General features: G+C 42.7%; 1 protein-coding gene and 1 long non-coding RNA gene across 2 annotated transcripts in view; one reads left to right on the forward strand and one right to left on the reverse strand.

Annotated features, from left to right (window-relative positions):
- The window catches only part of LOC146199544 (uncharacterized), a 175396-nt gene that overhangs the window by 103111 nt on the left and 52183 nt on the right, over positions 1–20102 (forward strand). The gene's annotated exons all lie outside the window — the stretch shown is intronic.
- LOC146199546 (uncharacterized) lies at positions 553–5350 on the reverse strand. Its single transcript, XR_014705091.1, has 2 exons — positions 5137–5350; positions 553–2752 (listed from the first exon to the last, which is right to left on the reverse strand). It is a non-coding gene; the product is annotated as an uncharacterized LOC146199546 (long non-coding RNA).

Consider the following 20102-nt stretch of genomic DNA (forward strand, 5'->3'; position numbering starts at 1 on the left):
GGCAATAACTACAAAAGGCGCTAGGAAACAAAAAGTGTAAATCATATATTTGATTTTTTTTCAACAATGCGCTACGAAGTTACAAGCACAGAAACTAGACACTACAAGTGGTATGAAAATGACAAAATAATAATGCAGTTCTCTCCAAGCTTAAAATGATCTGTTTACAAAAGAATGACAACATCCATACTCCAAACAAGAACAGGAAATGACTAGAAATAAACAGGGATAGGTATGCAAAAGTGTACAAAACTGGTTGAGTGGTTGAACGAACTATCTGCATAATGTTTGTACAAAATAAAACAAAGCAACAAATTCGAATGAAAAAGCTTCAGTATACAGAAAAAGGCGCCTTCACAAAGGACCATCATCACGTGTTGCATTTCATACTATATGTGCATGCATGTCACCAACTGAATGCTGGTCATACATACATCTTGTAGAAACTGCACAAACACTTGAGCAATAGGCACGACATCAAATCCATTAAAAAATCTACACTGCAAAAAAAAAAGAAGCCAAGACTGCTTCACTGCTGCTGTTCCTGTTAGCATGACTAGAATGCACTGAAAAAAAAAATGCAATGGCTGCATGCCTGTCATAGTTACATTCTACTATCATAACTAAAAAGTACTAAGGAAAAGGTAGCAGGTAAGGGTCATACATCACTCTACAAGAAACACTAGAAGGCACCATAAGGAAAAAAAAAGGAAGGAGCAAAGGGTTCGCATCCCTGTCATTGTACATACCAACCTACTATATTCCATCTCAAAAGCTGTTTGCAGCACTACAAAAGATAAGGGCAGCATGAACCAGCCATGATGGCACAAACTGTCCTTACCTTTTGTAGTGCAGCAAACAGCTTGCGAGGAGTACAGAAGGCACAGCAAAAAAAAAAAAGAGAGAGAATAAAATTCAGTCTTGCACACGGTGCTGCTCTTCACATTCTGCTGGTATAAAAAGAAGGAAGTTAACTGCTGAGATAGTTGGTTTTCAGAAATAAAAAAGGTATTTAGTATTACACGGACACACACAAGAAAGAAGACACCACGTGTACTTACTACAACTATTTATTTAGGGGAAAGCAGTCGATGCATAGCTTTCACTGCTGATGTGCACATGTACAAGGCAACAGGAAAACAGCACCAATCTTATCAAAGCAGGTATGAGAAATATCTGTTCAGCCTCAAAGAAAATAATGGCAGCATTTGGGCGAGTTGGTTAGACATGTTAAACCTGGAAAGCGCATAAGCGTCTGTCTCTTTCTGTTGTCCGTTGTTTTTATGCGCTTTCCAGGTTTAACTCAAAGAAAAGCTGGAGTGTCACTGACACAGCTCAAACCTGTTTAATGTATAGATGGTATCCTCTGCTCCCTGAAAGCTTGCTCAGCTAAGCCATCACATAAGCTACGAAAGCATACAGGTCGGCTGTCAGAAGAGACATGGCCAGCATTTCGTAAAGTGCACCACCGTCTATAAAATTCTACTGTCATGTAGAAAAATCTTATTTTGCACAAGGAGGATTCTGCGTCAATGGCCAACTTAGGGAACATGCAAAAGACATTAACAATGAAGGTTAGCGACTTCTCTTGCACCGTAGGGTTTGCACCAATTGTGAAAACTGTGGGTAACGGCTCATGAAACACCAGAAGCCCTTCATATAGAAAAGCAGGTTACAGCTGTGTCAGCAGCAAATTGGTTTTTCTTATGAGACTGAAGAAAAATTTCTCACGCATAGTTTGACAAAATGGTGCTGTTTCCATGTTGCCTTGTACCCGTGCGCATCACCTGAGTAGGCTGCTTTCTGCTGAACAGTTGTAAGTGCTGATGGTGTCCTCTGTCTTGTGTGCGACTGTGTTACGCTAAATAGCCTGTTATTATGCATGCAGAAAAGGCATTGAAAAACGAAACAAGGTCTGAATACCACTGCCAACATTCTGGCATGAAAGCATCGTAAAATGAGGGAGCTGGCATGGGTTGTGCATCTGTTATTCTGTACAACCCTAGAGGGCAGAGAAAATTGAAAAAAAAAAAAAGAAAACTTCCGGGGCTATCAGATCCACTGCAGTCAGTTACAAATTAAGAATGAAGGGGCGAATATCCCTCAAAGGAGGCTTTTCTGCCAATCAGATCGTTCTCAACACTGGTACCACTCCAGCCCTTGTCCACAGCTAACTAGGCTGGGCAGCTTTTTCTTTATCGGTACTGAACACCAGCTGCACTGCCTCTTTTTGTCACCTACTGCCATGAAAGGGGAAATTCCTTTGTGGCTCAACTGATTGGGAGGCTCCTCTCTGTCAATTGTTGGAGGCCTACCTTTGCAAAATTAAAAAGCTTCAAACTTGAGTTGTAAATGAGCACAGAAGGTGCCTTGATCCCAGCTGCTTGCTATTGTGGCACTGTTCATGATGGCTGTGCAGCGCCTTTAGATGTGGACTTGGTCTTTGTCACAAGGCAAACACCAACCACTCTTTTGTGACGTCGGCAAAACTAAGTTTCATTGGTGTTGAAGGCTTTCCATGTCACACCTGCCAGGATTAAAATCAAAAGCACGATTTAGATATATGAGCTCCCAAACAGAAGGAAAAAGTCCCACTGTTGGCAACTCTAAGTTTTTGGCACAGTCAAATGTATTCAGTCAGTAGCCCGCGACTGCCCAGTGAGATGTCAGTCCTGTGGTCCTCATTGCTAAGTTGTTTGCAGCACAGACAGGAAAAGGATAGTTGCTAGGCAGCCGTGGAGGTGGTGGCAACCTGCAAGGTGTTCCAATGCTTTAAAGATTTCCTGTGAACATAGGATAAGAATTTAACCTCAAAATATGTCACATAAGGTTGAGAGTACTGAGTACACAATAGAAATATGTTTAACCAAGACACGCACTAGCAGCACAAAATAGTGCTGAGTATAAATATGTATATTAATAACTCCTTGATGACCTCGAAGGCTAAAAAATTTTCTTGTCTTCACCAACAGACACACCTGAAGAGAACCACCATTTTCCTGATTTATACATTTCTTTTTTTTATTGAGAGTCACTTTCTATGCTGGGTAAGGTTCCTGCCTCTGAGTTTACTAAGTGTTTCATTCGACATATGTAGAGAAGAAATAAATCTATGTATCATGTATCTATGTATGGATGCATTACCTATGTATGTATCTATGCATGTATATATGTAGGTACCTATGTATGTATGCATCACCAGGTTTTCCTAGAACAAATGAAAGCAATATTTTAAACAGTGAGCATGCACCCAGAGCAAAAAAAAAGAATGCATAGCTCACTTGCTTGAGCTGTTGAGTAAGTGTTTTGTTTACCTCGCGCAGACACAAAATAACAAGAGCACCAAGCACAGACACAACAGCACAATGTGAAAAAGAGCATTAAATTCTAAATTCTAAACTTAATTCTAAGTTAATTAATTCTAAAGTTAAAGCTCAGCTACGTTGGTCATCTGATGACAAGAGAGGTGTCACTGGAGAAAGATTTGATGTTGGGAAAGGTTGAGAAGGGGTAGGCAGCGAACGCGATGGTTAGATGGCATCCTCGAGGCACTGCAGAGGAAGTTATGTGATGTTAGGAAGATAGTGAGAGACCGGTAAGCGTGGCGTGACATGGTCCATAGGGTCACGAAGAGTCGGACACAACTGAACGACTGAACTGAAATTAATTGAAGGTATTTCACCTTTGATGCCAAACACCTTCACTTCGGGAGGAGTCCATATGCTATCAAAAGGTTTGCGTGGAGTCACAGCTTTGTTGTTGAGGACAGCCAGAAGGCATACACTGAACCCATTTATAACATGGCTACATTCTATACGCCTTAAAAGTAAGTTATGATTCAGTACTCTCTTTTCTTTTCCCAGTTCTGGATAGGAAGAGCAGTGGCGTGAGAGGAGACCTCGTGCTAGGCCAGCCATAAAATCATTGTTCATCCTGTAACCATGTTGTGCCGTCTCTTTGCTTGTCACCACGTAACAATTTGGTTGGAGGTGTGATTTGTTGTTGAGGACAGCCAGAAGGCATACACTGAACCCATTTATAACATGGCTAAATTCTTTACGCCTTAAAAGTAAGTTATGATTCAGTACTCTCTTTTCTTTTCCCAGTTCTGGATAGGAAGAGTCTATTGGCCCTGAAGCAAGAAAACAAATGAAATTGATATGTTTTTGTGTATTAATAATAGGCTTTTCATTATATGAGGTCCCTCCGAAAGATTTGCTTTCGATTTCTTTCTGTACCAATTCAACTGAAGCTTAATTTCTTAAAACATTTCCGCCAATAAAAAAAAAAAAAAAAACCTGAGGACCAAAGCAAATAGAGCACCAGCACATCCCACAGCATGCAGTTCAGGAACTTAAAAAGAACTAAATTGTGCTTTCTGACTATATGAAAATGTAAAATCACTTAATCACGGCAATGTAATGGCTGACTAAACATTTATGAACTATTAAAATTAAATCACTGCAGAATGTTTGTACGCCGTTCCTATCTCGCTATGTGTTTCAACTTGTGCCTGTGAACAGGCCGAGAGTATTTTGCTAGCAGTTGGGAAAGTCGCTGTAGCCAGAATGCACCTTACCCTCCCCTCTAAGGCGGTTTATTGAGATCGTTCTCTTTCTTTTTCGCAACCGCGGCATAACTTAGCGCGTATAGAGCTCTGCAGGCTGAGAAACAATGCACGGCCTTCCACTCGACGGTGCGTATTTTCTGTATCTTGCTGCAGAGTGAAGGCCACACTAAGCATGCAGACTTTCGTGCTCAGTTGTGTTTCCTGGGAAAGTGTTAGAACCAGCGGCAATCAACGAAAGACGTCGGATCGCCAAGCTCATTTTGAAGAATTACATCGCGAGGTTCCGCCGCCAATGGCAGTTCACGAAACGCGGCGAGTGGAATTACAAGCGAAAAACCTTCCTGCATGCACAAAACTGTAGATGCGCCATAAAACACCGCCTTTCGTACTGACTAAACTAGGTCGTGGACTAAACGGTCCGCGCGAGCTATCTTGCTTGCCCATACAGCCTGCGCCGCCGGATGCAAACAACGGTCCTTGCAGCATTTTTATCGGAAAAAGAAAACACTCAGTCACTTTACTGCTCCATTAAGTGACTCATTTAGAAGAAACAATTTCTTACTCACCCAGCGAAGCTTGCCTTGCAGCCAGAAGTAGCAGCCGCTGTGCGGGATACATTTTCAACGCAGTCACAAACCAACGGCCTAACGTGCAGACACGACTAGACACGACGAAAATTTGAAATGGCCAGCCGCCGAGCAGCGCATTGATACAATAACTTTAAAAACAATAGAAATCTGAAATATATTTCATAAAACAAGCTATACAAGTAAAATGTAACTGTTGCTTATGGCGTATTTGTTTCAAAACGGTAAATACAACCTGCATCTTGCGTAATTATTTTGGCGCACTATTTTCTATCTCGCTGTAAAGAGGAGGGGTGCGAAAAGGCTACGGCGCGCGAAGTTTGGGAATGGCGGATCGTGCATAGCTGGCGTTCCGTATTAACATCGGCACAACAAATCTTTCCTCTGTGCGAACTACTGGCTTTTATCACACACGGATACATCGCTAGCTTACTTTGTCGTTGTGAACACTCGGAGTTTGAAGTCTTCCGGCGGACTGGACTGCGCCCAGTGAGGTCGAACACAGTACGCGTGTGGCTATCGGCTGCAGAAATGAAGGTGTCAGCGGCTTTTGTACATTATGTTCAGATACCCATCGCCTAAACAGCATTTCTTGGTGCCATATTGGTCCTGCATGCTGGAAACAGCCCAAATTGCATGCTTAATTCAAAAGCGCAGGCACTTTGGATACAGTATTTTGCAAGCTGAAAAATTGCTAAAACAAACCTTCGACAATTTATACTCAGAGTATGCAGAACAGTGTCGTCCAGTTAAATTGTGTACATATTGCACTATAGGCGCATATGTGACCCTGAAACGTCTTGTTAGGAAGTATGGTAGACTTCTGAAGCAGAACTCTAGAAGACATCTGGCGTTAGCCGGCTAATAACTGTCTTGCGTAGCTGAAGACATAAAAATTCTTCACTAGACAGATTCCAGACATCTTGCCGATGATGTCTTCTAGACTAGCACCAAGCAACGTCTTGTAGATGTCTTTGATAGCTCAAGATATATGTGACCAATATAGACATATCAAGACAGCTACAAGATATTCTGTGCTCAGTGGGTCCCGCACTTCTAGGGAAAAAAAAAAGAATGCGTGCGTGCGTGCGTGCGCACTGCTGTGTGCTTTGCTCGCAGGGCGGCTAGACGCCCCCCCTCCTCCAGCTCGAAGCCGCGCTCTGATGGCCAAGCGCCTCCTTGCATCCTTCCCGCGCATTGGATTTGAAGGACAGCTTGCAGCCAACATCTCGAGAGGGTGGTTGCGACTAGAACTAGCATAACGTTCCCAATGGATCACAGCGGAAGGATGAATATGTTCAGCTACAGCTGGTCGATATTCCGTGGTTCGGGTCAAGTGCGTGTTAATTGTGCCGTAAGGGCACTTAATTGATTTACAGAGGTCGGTGCCGCGGACCGCAGGTTGCGCGCTGATATAGTTCACGAGGCTGCATGAACGCTATGCGAAGGCTGCGAGCGAATATGCGTGTTTCTGCTGGCGCATTCTGTGCCGATATGTGCGTTAGTTCGCCGCCCCAACCCCCCTCCCCAGCCGCCGCGCCTTCTCTTCCCCCCCCCTTTTCCCTTACCATTAGCGCGCTTCCTTACCCTACCCTTGCCCTAAGCTCGCACCTCACCCAGACACCACCTCCAGCAAAAACATAACAAACAAAAGCAGAACCTCTAGAGCGCTCGCTCGGTTGACGCACATGTCCAAAGGCTGCTGGGTGGTGTCGGATAACCTCCGCATACGATGCGCGCGGTCAGGAACAGATGGGCTGAGATATGGCCGCTGCCTTGACGGGAGCGGCGGCGCAGAAGTGAATAAGAGAATAAGACAATCGCTAACATACTGAGCGCGGCGAGAGAAAATGTCGGCGGCGGGCGCCGATTTGTTTTCATAAGTGGTGGACAGGGGCGTATGCACAGCGGGTTGGCTCGGATGCGTCTGGGAGCACACTTGTAAACACGATCGGGTCGATAAAGAAAAAAAAATACGAATTCATTTTTTTTTTTTTTCGGATGAAAATTTGGTCCTTGCCAGGGAAATGCACCCTCCATTTTCCAGTAATTTCGGCGCGTGAGAAGGAAAGCGGAGAAGGGGGGGGGGGCTCGTTCGGTAGCTTACTGTACATTTGCATATACCCAATCATTGTGTGTATGCCAATATATAATTCTAAAGTTTCGCCCATATAGCTTCTGAGGGATGAGCTACGTGGATCCGAGAGTCCAGGGCGTGCGTCTCAGCATCGCGTGATGTAACCCGACAACACCCACAGCGCGCATTCTCCACTGTAAAGTCGGCGGCGCGGTGCGTTTACCTTCCATTTGTGACGTTTTTGTATTTAATTGTGCGAGCGAGCTCGATAAAAGGACTCAGTGCGTCCTCAACAAGAGCGGACGCTTGATTAAGAAATGCGCGATGAAGAAAGAGCGAAATTGTAACCAGTTAAATTTTCAAAATATAACCTTATACGTTTTTATCTATAATTAATGCAAATTGATCGTATCAATTTTCCGTTTCCATTTCTTTTTTAACAGATGCTATTCATAACAAAAAATGTAATTCAAATATGAGTTGAAATGAATAGCATGCACTCGGTCAGTTAATACTATATTCTTTCGATCTGAACATTTTTTCTGGCATGCCAAATTGCTTCAATATATTTTAATAGCTGTGTATGAGTGGTATAACCAGAAATAATTTTCGAGGGCGTTATACGGCATCGATAAAAAAAATTGCACAAAAGGCCGAAAGAAGGAGTTCAAAAACTTTCGGAAGGGTTTCTGACATCGAAACAGAGCCCTGGCTACGTCCCTGCTGTATATTGATAGGAGTATATACAGAGAAGTATATTCACCTAACAACTTGCTATGTACAAACTTTATATGAACTGATTTAGATACACAAAAGTAACCGTGTATGAACTTCGTATTTACGCATGTTCATACAGATTAAAAGTACGTACAATATTGATAGAGTCAATAAGGTGTTAATACAGATTCTAAAGACTGTTCACGACCATTTTTGTAAGGGACTGCCGACGTCGAGGTGACAACGGCCAAAATAAAGTGCAACAAACCCAGCGATAAAGCAAATTGAAACGTGCACTGTTGAGACTTGTTAACAAGCGAAACTGGGGAAAATGGAATTTTTAGCCTTAAAACAAATTCAATCGAGCACATGCTCCAGCAGCAGCAAGAGGAGTCACCTAGTACCACGTGCTCCCCGATAGATGGAGCCTAGCGCCGTTAGCTACAGCGGTGCTGCACCCAATACATTAGGTTACAGGATAGGTTCGCAGGTTTCTGTTTTTGTTTTCCCTTTGCCACTCGCACCTCTAGTGGCTAAGCGCTTTCGCGTGGTTCGTGAGCATCGATGCGTTGCACCGAAGAGAGCATCTGGAATTTCATCGGCTCAACTACTGTGTTTGGGCTTGCCCATTTATCTGCTCCAAGCGCACAACACTGAGTGAAAAGCGTTTTTTTTTTTATCAAAATCGCTGATTTGAACCATGGGTTTTTACCAATTGCTAAAGACCATTACTTAGAGTTTACAACAGACGGTGTTGCGAAACGCCCTGATGCAAATAAATATTTTACCCACAAGCTGTGTCATCTATTTACTATTTGGGACTAGAATGCAGAGCAAGTTCGGGACTCAAAATGAGCAGCTTGCTGCATCCAGTATGCCTTCTGAATGCATGAATTAAATATTTCCCTCATAATCTGCATGCCCGTTAAAGGAAGGAAAAAAAAATATGGCGGACGTTTGCGCAACTCTGTGAACCTACACACCTGTTGCAAAATCTGCTAGCCAGCTGTTCTATGAGGCAGAAATTCGTGCGGAACAGCGGTGGAAACTCACTCTGGGGCCTCAATTATAGGTTACGATGAGTAGCAGTTATTTGGAGCACGCAGATTTGCATTCGGTCCCCTACCGTACTAGACGCTATTACGCGGGAGCACCTTATCGTGCGTTCTTAAGGAGGTGATTAAGCAGAGCGCTGAAAATGTGGGGAAGAGGAATGTGCGCCCAGAGACAACTCACGCGCGTCTGGTTGCCAGCCAAAGTGGAGCAGCTGCTCCAAACTGCAGAACGCTGCGCAATTACATGCGTGCCGTAGAATGCTTCTACCAGCTAAACCGCCGAATCCTTGCGTACAAATTTCGCAGAGAAAGGATATTTGGTCGTCAGTATTTTCTAGACCAACTTTTTTTATGCCACTTGCCTAATTCGATCAGAAGTCGGTTGTTTCCGTCGTCTGTGGCGGCTGTGAAGCAAAAAAAAAAAAAAAAAAAAAAAACGCTAGACGGCACCGTTATGCTAACTGTATGCGCAGGATACCTAAGCGAGTGTCCCGTCTGGTCGGCTATGTTATTCTGTGCGATACCGGTGCTTCCCAATAACTGCATACGTACGTCCCACGCCGTAAACAACTTTCGAGTTTGGGTCGTTGTTGCCATAACTATACTGAAGCGACATATGCACACGCTAAAGCTTGTCGATTAGTTCTGTGCAATCGCCGAAATTCTACCCGTGAATCCAGAACTCTATATCTTCTCATTGGGGACAGGGGCTGGTGTCGTCTAAAATTTTTAACCGCCTAAATATATAGTGTTGTGTACAGGTACGTACATTTTTACAGGAGAAGAGGTGAATCCACCTGCTTCTGGCAGCGCTATTGGCCGCATTGTTTTTCTCTGCAGCTCCATAGTCACTTTGCTAGCTAAGGAGCCAACCAGATTTTCTGTTCGGGCCTCTACTGCCGTAATTAAATTCAGGTGCATAAAAATTTCACGACATTCACCTACGCATATTAGTTATATTACTTGAGCGCACCGAAGAAAAAGGACGCGTCTAAATTTTCTGTACAGCTAACTGAGAGTCTGCATTTTCGTTCATGGGCGAAATCCTCGCACTACGTACTTGTGCGGAGGGTATCAAATAATTCCCTAGTAATATTTTTATGTACTCCCCTAAAGCGTTGCGGAGAAGTTTTGTGACCAGAAAACGCGGAATTAAGGCTGAGCTAGAAATGACGTACTGACGTTTGATTTGATACCGGCAACACCAAGTTACACAGTGCATAAACTTTATTGAAGAGGAAGCTCTAAGCACCGGAACAGGAAACGCTCAAGGCGCGCACTCGTAGAAAAAAATATTGCATCTTTGTTTTTAGCTTTGCGCATAGCCAGCGTTCCAGCTGTGAGCTAAGGGCATCCGTAAGCTATAACCGCAGGCTGTATTGCTGAGCCTGCTGAGATACCCAACCAAGAAAAGCAGGGGCAGCGAACTGTTAGGGTGTTTAACTTCAGCTTCAGACACAAAGAAGTGCGCCCACTTCCTGCAAGTGGTTCGCCACAGGCCCCTCTCATATGTAAGCAAATCCCAACACTCCTGAGACCTGCAAAGTATAAGTTCATGACTTCTTCAATTCTTTGTGAGCCGATTGAGAAGCATGGAAATCAATATATAGAAAAATGAAGACCGTTCGGTTTCCCCTGTTCTGTTTATATGCTATTCATTCAGTGTGAGAAGTCACTAAGACACTCACAGACGCATAGACACACAGCGCCCGCACACACGTTCGTGTTATAGAAAAGCTAATGCAATCAGAAAAGTGTAAGTAAATCATAAAATTACAGTTTAAATTGTTTCTTACACTACGGCTCAAAAACAGGTGCTCCCTACAGTCAATCTTAACTAGGAAGTAATTTGCGAAGTTGTGAAAAACAATATGCAGCTTGTATATTTTATTAACCAATTTAAGGCATTAAATTGTTCAAATTAGTTCACTTTTGAAAGAAAGCAGGAGAGAAACAAAATTTGACATGTGCCACTAACCCTTGTGTCATATTTTCAATATCGCATGCCAATAGGTGCTGTGCGATGTCAGTGCACGTTAAAGAACCCTAGGTGGTCGAAATTTCCGGAGTCCTCCACTACGGCGTCTCTCATAGCCTGAGTTGCTTTGGGACGTTAAACCCCACAAATCAAACCAAACCAATAGGTGCAAAACGACTTACAACGGATGCACCTTGCACTGCCACGGGGGTACAGTGGTTAAGATGCCTGACAACTCTGCCGTAGTACCCGGGTTCGATGCCGACCGCTGGCGGTTGCGTTTCGATAGAGGCAAAACGGAGTAGCGCCGCGTGCTGTGCGATGACAGTGCACGTTAAAAATCCCCAGTTGGTCGAAATTACTGCATAGACCTCCATACGGCTCCTCTTTAACTCTTTCCACTTCCACTCTCATCTTCCTCTCTTTCTTTGCTGCTCCGGTCAGTTGTCCACAAGAACAAATGTGACAGATGCTGCGCTCTTCCCTTCTAGTGAACAAATTATTATTATTTTATTATTATTATTAATATTGTAATTACTATTATTATTATTGTTATTATTAATGTTATGATTGATATTATTATTAATATTATTATTACAGAGGTACCTCAAGAAAGCATAGTGAGGCCCCATTGTTCAAGCTTTATGTGTATGCCGTAACGTATAGCAAGCCTGCATGGTGTAATTAATTTTAGTTGGAAACGATAATTTCAGCAAGCTTACAAAGAAAATAAATCGCTCGATAAATAATTTAAATACATAGAGCAAGAATAGTTCCCAAGCACAGTAGAAATAAGTGGAAGGAAAAGAAGAAAATTTTCCAAGAACGCAGTCACCGAAGCCGTTAGAAAGTAGTTTTTTTTTTTGTAAAGCCATTACTGAAAGCTTTGATGCAGCAAAATCCATTAGAGTTTATGGCTAATAAAGGTGTCCTAGCAAGCGCGCTGAATTACACTCCTCTCGTCTACAAAGAGCTGTTGGCATAATGGAAAAAAGTTCCACTTTTTTAGGCCACCAAAAGTGCAGGTACACATTGTTGTTTTCTTCGTGCATCAATTACTGTTTTCTTGAATAATTAGGTAGTGTAAGCAAATTTTGTGCCAAATATATGCTCTTTAGAATAAGCTCCTTGACGATTTGGAGAAAACAACTGAGAAGCTGATATCATAACATTGTGGTTTCACTTTAGTATAATTGCAGTAGGGTAATATTCTTTGTGTATTTTTTCAATGTATTTATTTATATTTTGTTCATTATTTATTTATTTATTTATTTATTTATTTATTTATTTATTTATTTATTTATTTATTTATTTATTTATTTATTCTAATACCTTGACCTCTAGTACGGCATTATTGTAGATTGGAGCACAAGAAGAAGTACATTTTCACGCAGCTGAAAGATCATACAAAAGACGGAAAATAAGTAGGTTAAATAACAAAACACTAAGAAGGGCGTAATTAATAATTATGCCCTTAATACAAATCTACTCAACCTTGGGTGTTTTCTTGAAATATTCGATGAAGGACAAGAACATACTGTACAGTACAAAGCATCCTAATATGGAAACAAACGAGTACTATGTGAGATTAAAACGCAGGAAGGTATACGATAAAATAAGCTTTCCATAGAGCCAGCACACAGCAGTGAACCTTGAACACCGTACATTCTAGAAACGCGATCAAGTAAATAAAAGGGAACCCGGTGTGTCGGCCGTTCATGCAAATTGAGTTTAGAAATTCGAAACCCCATAGCTACCTGTGATAAGATATAAATCTAGAACTTACCGATTTAATAGCACTTACACGAATATATGCATCCCGATCAGCAGATAAATGGAGAGTATCTTTCTCACGGACGAGATTCGGCCAGCAAATGCTGGCATATGTGCAGCCCTCACTTTTCGGCTATTTCTTAAAGAGCAAAGAATTCGAAATTTTTCTTCATGCTTATCTTTCCACTAAGTTCGTCTTCTTTAAAAAAAAAAAAAACTCAGTCTCATCGCCGCGAAGGCCTTAGTAGAATGACGTCACTTCAGTAATTTTTTTTAGGATTCACCGAATATGTATTACACTTCCTTTCCATGATGTACTTGCGCGAGAGAGAAAAATGTACCTTTCACCACGTATCAATACTTTATTCTATGATATGCATTATATGTGACGGTGTCTTCACGACACGAATTTAGAGCCTACGGAAGGACCCCAGTGCAGTGCAGCAGTACTGACACGTGGGGTGAGTTAGGCAGCGAAAACATGTCTTCCGCTGCCTTCTGCCACTATGCACGCTTACAACGTATGTCGACAAACAAGTCACACAAGGCGATTCTCACGTTATGAGCGTAACGCAATCGATGTTTAATCGGTGAGAGGCAGTGTGCAGACCGACGCGCAGTTATTCACCAGCAGCATTAGGCGACGGGAAAGTTTGCGTAGATCTCTTTATTTCTGCTTGCCAAGAATAGGCCAGGCCTTTGTGCCAGTAGAAAAAAAACTGAAAACGTGCGTTTTGAGCGAATGGCTCGAAATGCAAAAAGGTGCAATATATTACAGCAAACCAATATATACATATATATGATAACTTCAGCTTCACCGGCCTTACTGTCTATATGATCTGTCACGTTGGCTTGATAGCCGTATCCAATTGATTTTAATTTAAACTTCCTTTATTGAATAGGAAGGCGCGTAGCCATGGGTGAGGGTGAAGGGGGAGTAGGCAGATTATCCATTGTTCGCACAGGTCGTCACGTTAATCATATTGCTCAGACCAGGCTACTGAGGGAGCAGGATTGCAAATATCATTTGTGTGTTAGCGTCCGTTCCTAGAAGGGTTCGATCTCGAAGTGTCCAGTAGAAAAAGCAGGGCTATCCAAGAGCAGATGAGATATGCCTCCGCGCGTTTATATCCTGATTTGACTATTGTCACACAAGTTTTCTTGTTTCAAAGCGCTCCACTATCAAAAGTGAACAATATCGGAACCTGCATCGGTGTAGCCTTTATATGCGCGAAGAGCCTCCGCAAACTTGTCTGCTGATAAAACAATATTCATGTAGGCGCAGCTTCCGCAGCGTATTAGAAAGTATTCAGGAGCCCTGTCCCTATTATACAGTGCAATTCCTGTAAGCTACAGCCAAGGAGCATACGCTCTCAGGAATGCACCATCTCCCATCAGATATTGAAATGGGCGTCAAAGCGGTTGCTTAGGGGAGATGGTTTGTAACACATCTGCGCTGTAACTTTTAACTATACTAGCGGCGATAAAGTCTTTGAGTGTTGCTTTTTTTCCTTTCCTTCAATCAAAATAGGTTTTTGACCTAGCGAGGAAATTTATTCAGAAATTTGCTGTTACATTCTCGTCCCGTCTTTACCGCTCCGTAAATATGACGCAAGCCGTTCCAGATTTACTATCGTCGTCTTTTACTCAATATTCATGATCACGATCACGAAAAGAAAATATATGCGCATGTCCAGTGAGCTGCGAATAGTTAAATACGAGGAAGATACTGAATTACGTATCGCTCTTTTAACAGATGCTTTCACTATGGCACCACTTAAGCGAAACAAGATATGAAAACATCATCTCTGTTTACCATTAGTACCCTTTTACACAGCGCTTGCACAGGTCATAATTTTATTGTTACAGAAATGTAGGAGACTCTCAGTGAAAGTTTGACCCTCTCTTTCCTCATTTGTGGCATATATTTGAGCATTTTTTCACTTCTTGCGTTCAAACACCTTGTGTTTTGGTAATGCTATACGACATTAAATAAAACATGTATATGAAGCTCTGATATACACAGGAGAACATTCTAGGGGGCACACAGTCATCAGGGCACTTCGCCGCCCGGAGAGGGGTATTCACGACAGAGAAAAACGGAGGGGCTGCCTCATTCAGCGCACCGCAGTTTATCCGGGGTTCTTCCTTTACTTGGTTGCGTTCATTGCTCTGTGGTGCTGGTTTGATTGAAAGTACGACACTGCGTATGGGGCGAAATTTCTGAATGCTGCGCAACAGCAAAAATATTAGCAATTAAGAAGAAAAGTGTACCGCTATGTATTGAAAAAAAAAAAAAAAAAAAACGTGTTCAGCGCTCTACATTAACAATTTATTTTTCCGGGGCCTCTACTTCACTCTTTCTCGCTCACACCTTTTATGCCCTTTCCTCTTAGCGTGATATTTCGAAGATCTCGCCTACAAAGACCGAACGCTTGAGCCGATGGAGTCTTGTGCATTCCAGCGAGCTGAATAACAGACGATGCTCTCTCCACTTCAGTGGCATATTTATTGTTAAGCCCACCTAGGAAGTTCAAAGGTCTTTATGCCGCGATTTAAATTGCCCCGTCTGCAAGGTGTTAGAGGCGGGAAGGTTATGAAGACACCGAAGTCTTCGGTAGACGTTGTGGCACCCTGTCTTAACGCGCCTCCATTCAGTGGCCTACTTCAGTTTGAAGAGTGCTTGTTGCCCTGCCAGCTGCATTCTTCTACAAGCAGGCAGGACGAGCCACATTCAAATGCGACTGCTCCACGCAAAGGCCTAAAACACTTGCACAATATAAAAGGGATAAAAACACGTGCAGATTTGATTGAACATACTCGATCTTGAAAAGTTACCGTATTCAGTTATTCATGCAAGAGAAAATCCGTAGAAGGCTGCATAGTTATGGTTAAGAGCCAAACGCCCGGCGGCCGCTACACAAAACAAACTGAGACAACGGAAGAAGATAACAATATGGCGCAACGCGGAGACGTAGAAGGTCAGCAACAAGGTACATACAATGAAAACTGAAGTAGGAAAGAAAATGAGCAAGATGCTTTCGAAATCATTGGCTGCTTCTTGATTATCATTCGCTGGAACGTCTTCCGGAGCACTTACCACTTACCGACCATGGGGATAACAGCGTAAACACCTATGAAATATGGAGAATGGTGTGAAGACAATGCTGTCATAAGCGCGAGGTCGGAAAGTGAATTTGATTTACTAAAGCGCCTCAGTAACGGGAGCTGAGGAGCCAGTGCAGACATCGAACAAAAGGAATTGCAAGAGAACAAAGAGATTCCACAAATGGGCCGAGCTTTGTTCTTTGAAGTCATACCAATAATTGCGCTCCAGGGAATTTGTCAGCCTGTTTAAGTTTTTTAAGTTTCTTGATAGAATGCGATTTCCTAAAGCTCCTCAACAACGTGAGGTGAGGAGCCAGTACAGACATCAAACAAAAGGCTTGAAAGAGAACAAAGAGATTCCACAAATGGGCGGAACTTTGTTCTTTGAAGTCATACCAATAATCGCGATCTAGAGATTTTGTCAGCTTTTCTCAGGAAGTGCGTATGAAAGGACAGATAGAAAATAGGTCAATAATATTAACGCCAGACGAGTGCGCGCACACTGGAAAAAATGCTGCATAGAGATTTTGACACGACAAGGGGAAACGAAGGTAACTCTCCAGTAAAAAGAGAGTAGATATGTAGACAGGCGAACAGCAGGTATGGGCGCTGCCATAGTGAACAAAAGTAAAGGAATGCGAAAGCATCCAGCAAATGAGGTAAACTATACAGAGACTACAGACCTCTTCTCTCCTTGCCCTACAAAAAACCGCAAAAATATTTACAGAGCAGCTAATATGTAGCACATAGACGCAATACTGTTGATTGAAAACCGTGCTACGATTTTGAAAAAAACTGAAAAACTGAAAAACTGCTCTGCGAACGATTTGGGTAATTAGCCAACCACACCAAGGCACAAGAAGATAGCAATCGCAAATACAGCATGCGTATACATGGGTTTTTCTAATCAGTACTCCCTGTAACTCTTCACAACGTCAGGCAGCAAATAATACACGTTAAATTATTATAATTGCTAAGCTTCCCTATTATTTACGTGTCGAAGTCTCAAAGACAGAGAATTGGACAGTGAATAGCGCACTTCCGAGACTCGACTTGGCTTCTCCTCCGAGCTGTTCCTTTGCAACGTCAAGAAAAGGGAACCATGCTTAAGCGCCACCAACAACAAATGTAAGCTAATCACTACTGCCACATTATCGCATTCCAGATAGAAAGGCGCTATACTTTTAAGGTAAACAGCTTTTTTAACGAAAAAAAGGTCATAAAGTGAGGTAAAGTATATGTGTAGACATACACGGCCATTTTCGCAAGAAAATATTGGTACATCAACATAGCTTTTCGGAGGTCAATCCCGGAGGACAGGCTACAAAGTTATATTCTCTCTGGAACAGTGATCCCGGAATCATTACTGGGGGAAGAAGCCACAAGTCTGAATCGACTGGCAGGAAATTTTCAAATGTTTATCTTCTCCCCAATAAATACGCCTTACGCTGCCACAAAAAGATTAAAAAAATGAATGAGGTTGTTATTAGTGCCTCTTTTAGTTGCTGTATATTGTGTGAAAGTTTAAGCTTCAAAATATAACCATTCAGGAAAATCTGCTGACGCGCCGTTAATAAGACAAGGTTGCGCCACCCTACCCTGGCTTGAAGACGAGGTCAGTAAAGATAATCTATGGGAATGGCTCACCTACTTTCATTTGCTTCAAGACCAGAGTGGGAAAGATCTAAGATTTTTTCAACAGCACCGCGGGTTTTGAACACCCTTAGGAACTTTTGGAAAACGTGCCACGAAGCTATGTAGAAGAAAGACCAGAGGAAAGACACTAAAAAGAAAGAACAACGGAACCACTCAAACTAAACTGTGTAATATTTAATGCGGCGCACTAGTCACTGGTTATGATTCTTTTTTCCACCCTCCGACTAAAATCTGGACGACATCTGCTGGGCGCTTATGGAAATCATTTCCTTTTGGTAGCCTATTAAAATTCGCTGCTTTCTGGCTAACATTGTCCAGTGAAAATAAAAATGTTGATTCTTTTCGGTGAAATAAAAATAATTTAGTTCACGGACGTCCATAAAACGAATTACTATTTGACGCGCACACGTAGCTGTTCTGAGCTAACTAGAGGCACAAGAAAGGTGGGTAGTTAACGTACAATCTGGTTAAAGTTCCGGCATGAACCGTTCAGAAATAAGTAAGACATTCAAGCTTTATTTGCACTCCAAAATAACGTACGCGTGGGGAACGTAAACTAACCTTAATCTTATCTCTTGACTGGGGCTGCACCTTCCGTGTATACTAATTTTGTGTATCAAGCGGCGATCACTTTATTCTGGAAATAGAAAAAGGCAGTAATACACCGGGATGAACCAGGAGATAATGCTTTGTTTACTAACTATGAGGCCGAAAGCAAACAACAAAATTGTGAGGTGAGGGGCCTATACAGTTCGTGCTGAGCAGTTTACTGCCAAAAGAGCCTGATCGACAAAAAACGGCTACGCCGACTCCGGGGCCGGTATTACAGAAAGTAAACGAAAATTGAATTCTTTAACACCACCTAATACACACTTCCGCGGTGTGGTGTTTTGCGAAAAAAAAGTGGAGACCTTCCTGACGTAACAATTTTTTGTCAACCAGGAGGCGACGTTACTTTATATTATAATAACACTCTAGGCATCATGAGGCTCGTCATGACGAAATTCTTGCCACCTCATGCCTCCAGCTATTCCTGTTGGCGAAACTCCGTGGCTCTGCGTTTAGGCTTGGGATACACACACCGTGACCCGATGATGCCTTGCTGGCGCCTCGGCAATCGCAGAACACCTTCGCCAACACGCAGGAAAAAAAAGTGGCGGCGGGGGGGAAGGGGGGGGGGGGGGGTGTACATGCAGCTGCCAACTGTGGCGGCGGGAGCACGTGCAGCAGTCGGAGAAGACGCGTGGTTGCCGCCATGGAGGAAGAGGGAGGGGCAGCGTACATGCAGAGGCGAACGGTGTAGGCAGGAGAGCGCGCTATACCGGCTGCGGAGCTGGTTACGTTTATCCTACATGTTCCAGGCAATTATAGGGGTACAGTTCTGGTATATATTGGAGACAGAACATCCTTTGATTCGTTTATTCCATTAAAAATAAGAAAAAATAAATAACTGTGCGTTTAGGAGCGGTGCGCTGTAAACCGATTAGTTCTAACACAAACGAAAAATACCATGAGGAAGTGAACTTTGGCAAATTGTTTTTGCCGTTTTTTTTCAGTAATTAAACAGATTACCAACCGCATTCAAACCCATGAGGAAATGAACTTTGGTAAATTGTTTTTGTCATCTTTTTTCACAATTAAACAGATTAACACCCGCCTTGATATCCAAATACAGAGATCGAACTCCGCACGACGGTGCTGCCGCTGCAGTATTCTGCAGACGCGATAAAATTCCCCTTATTACTCGTCCACGATTCATCAAATGCAGCTCAGAAAATCCTGAATTCTACATCGAGCAGTGATTGCGCTCGCGTGTGCGAACCTGTAGTAACACCACGGCCGCGTGTCTTGCGAACGCCTTCCCCTAAGGAAAATAAAACTCATTTGCTCTTGTACAAACATGCGGCCAAAGCGAGAATGTACCCTTTCGGCCACGAAAGTGGCGTGAAAACGGGATCGTCTGTCGTCTAAAAATATTGCGCGGACAAACTTTAAAATTCTAAGTATCGCTTTACCTCTCCTCCACCAAGGCAGATAGAAAGCGCTCTACGTTACACGCACATGCCATTTATGTTTACGAGGGCCAGACCGCACAACTGCGCATGCGTTAACGATACAGAGTTGACGAGAACAGGTGCTTTAAAAGTGCATGAGAAAGAAGGTAGAGGCAATGCGAAAAGAGGATCCAGTATTTTTCCTAAACACTTAAAATAAAATTTGCTGCGATACCGAAGGAAACGTGAACGCAAACGCTTTTCTGAAAACGCTAAATTAACGAAACTGAGCGTATGTATTTCAAAAATAAACGAAAGAAAAACAAAGTTCAGTGCTTCACGAGTAACTATGAACGGAAGGCGATTAGTTCTTAAGCGTGTTTCCACTGAGACATGGACCGTTCATATTTTTTTGTCTATGTCGATCTCATTATGCGATACTTCCACGTTCTGTATTTCAACTTGCTGCCCGCATCGCGCGGCCTCATCACGTCATATTGTCTGCTGAAAGTATTATGAACGCTTAAAAAAAGGCTATAGTTGAATGAGCACGTGCTTTAAGAAGGCAGCTTTTGACCGAGGTAGTG

The sequence above is a fragment of the Amblyomma maculatum genome, chromosome 2 (genome assembly GCF_055883805.1).
Source record: "Amblyomma maculatum isolate TAMU_Amacu chromosome 2, ASM5588380v1, whole genome shotgun sequence".
NCBI classification, from domain to species: Eukaryota; Metazoa; Arthropoda; class Arachnida; order Ixodida; family Ixodidae; genus Amblyomma; species Amblyomma maculatum.